This window comes from Filicampus tigris, chromosome 2, assembly GCF_054856515.1.
Source record: "Filicampus tigris isolate MCC_2025a chromosome 2, RoL_Ftig_1.0, whole genome shotgun sequence".
Lineage (NCBI taxonomy): Eukaryota > Metazoa > Chordata > Actinopteri > Syngnathiformes > Syngnathidae > Filicampus > Filicampus tigris.
In genome coordinates this window covers 7,399,970-7,402,228 of record NC_141218.1, presented here as the reverse complement: position 1 = coordinate 7,402,228, position 2,259 = coordinate 7,399,970, and the positions used below count along the sequence as shown (strand labels likewise).

Below are 2,259 nucleotides of genomic sequence, written 5' to 3'. Positions count from 1 at the left end.
AGCCTGCCAGAGGACGTCAGGTCTGCAGAGACTGTTGATATTTTTAAGAGGAAGCTCAAGACACACCTTTTTAGTTTGGCTGTCAACAACTTTTAAATAATTTATCTTTTCTTTTGATTGAAGATAATTCTATGTTTTGCGTTGAATGTTTTAAAGCACTTTGAGTTGCATTTTTATGTATGAAAAGTGCTATATAAATAAAATGTGATTGATTGATTGATTATTATTTTGTGTTTTGCACCAGATTGAACCATACTTTCAATTTTGTTGACAAAGCCAAGACTCTGATTACCACCAAAGTCACATCCTCCTCTATTTATTTATCCATTTATTTCCTATACCACTTACGCTCACTAGGGTGAGATTCGTTCTGTCCTCGCTGACGAGAGGTTGTTAATCGAGTACTAATAATGGAGTTTTGTGTTTCTCAAACAAGAGATTCAATATTTTATCCTGTTGTAGGCCGGCTCCCCCGTGTGGGGGTTTATCTTTCGACATATGCAAGCCCGATCCCACGAGGGGTCCTTGCTTGCTTGAGTCGAGAGGCTGGGTATTTATTCCCTTGACTGGTCGCCGGCCAATCACAAGGCACATTTATTTGAAAATAAATCCAAAAGTGACATTTTTTCATTATACAAACTAAATAATAATTACGGCCAGTAGTAACAATAGCTTATTTTATATAATGATGGACTTGTTACTTTTAAACAAGCGTCACGTTAACGCTCCACTCGCGGGCCAAAATAACGGCCCATCCTCCGGCTACTAACAAAGAACCGATGGGGATCCATTTTCTCCTCAGTCGTGGGGGGGGGGGGGGGGTACAACGTGACGAGGCCAGGATGTGTCGCGGGAGAGAGGGGATGGCATGTCGCGGCCCACAATCCGCTTGGGGATGCGCGGAGCCGGGGGAGGAAAAGAAGAAGCGTCGGGGGCTGGATGGATGGATGGTTGCTGGGCAAGCAGTTAGCAACGGTTAGCTTAGCCTGGCTGCCAGAACAATGAGCCACCATTTGCTTCCCGCCCTCTGCGGAGCCAGCCTCCCATCCCCCTACTAGACGTCACAACGGGGCCGTTTTGGAGCACAAAGGGGCCCAAAGAAGAGAGCATTAATCTCCGATTTTCCGTTGCTTTTCCGAGCGACACTTTGGTGTTCGCAATGGAAATAGGATCTCCAGTAACACACTGCTACGCATTTACAACTACGGGGGCTACGGCTATGTTCTGGAGAGTGAGCGGGGCACGGGGCGGCGTAGACTATTTCCTGGCGTTCACAGTGCCTCAAAATGGGCGTTTCTTGGTCACCGCAACGCGGCTTAAAGGGACGCCGGAGGGGACACACGTAAAACGGCAGGAGCAGAGGCACATTTTGAGCCCCGCCGCGGTGCATTTTATGCCCTTTTTCTGGCCGAGGTGAATGGAGCGCTGTGCCCCAGCTTTTGCAAACCCGCGTCCCATACAAGATGGCCGGCTGTACTCACTCGTTAGGAGGGCCGGCGACAGGATGAAGCACACACGGGACCGGGGCTTTTGTTTCTTTTTCTTTTTTTTTGTTGACAAGTCGGCTTATTGTTGACGTCTGGTGGCTGAAGCGGAGACTGGACCGTCCGTTCACTTTCAAACTGGGTCGAGCTGAGAACCGCTCCCGCCCACAGAACACGCCCCCCACGTCGCTTCTTCCAACACAGGGGGGCGGAGGGAAGGAGGTGCTCTAGGTGGGGCTTGGGGAGTACACGCATTTGATTGGCTGCCTTATTGACGTGGGGCGGAAATTATCGTTTGGGGCGAATTCCTAGTGCAGCGCGATTGGTCGCAGCCGATGTCAGTCAAAGTATGACGTCGGAGTCACATTACGTTGTTTTGTTTGGTAAAATGGCGCCGATAGAAATTTTTGCTCTTATAGAGTATCACTGCACTTGTAAACAAAAACCCCGTTATATTCACTGCACACTAACTGGGGGAAATACGAAAATACGTATACGATAAAGTAAAACAACAACCCAAACAATACACGAACACTAATGCAGTTATCCGTTTTAAGACAGGTCTACTACCCCTTTTGGCACATTCGTGGCAAACAAACAACAACATTATTCGTGCAATAAAATCCATCCATCCACTTTCTCAACTGCTGTTCCTCACTCGGGTCGCGTCTCGTGGGTGAGCTGGGGTCTACCTCAGCTGACTTTGGGCGAGATGCGGGCTACACCCTAAACTGGTCGCCATCCAATCGCAGGGCACTCCATGCAATCATCATAC

General features: G+C 48.4%; 1 protein-coding gene across 1 annotated transcript in view; it reads right to left on the bottom strand.

The window, feature by feature from the left end:
• LOC147151155 (high mobility group protein B2-like) overlaps positions 1 to 1,659 on the bottom strand; it is a 5,778-nt gene extending 4,119 nt beyond the window's left edge. Inside the window, exon 1 of the mRNA XM_086024638.1 lies at positions 1,482 to 1,659. The gene's annotated coding sequence lies outside the window, so the exon portion shown is untranslated. The remainder of the gene's footprint in view (positions 1 to 1,481) is intronic.
• Between the last annotated feature and the right edge of the window lie 600 nt (positions 1,660 to 2,259).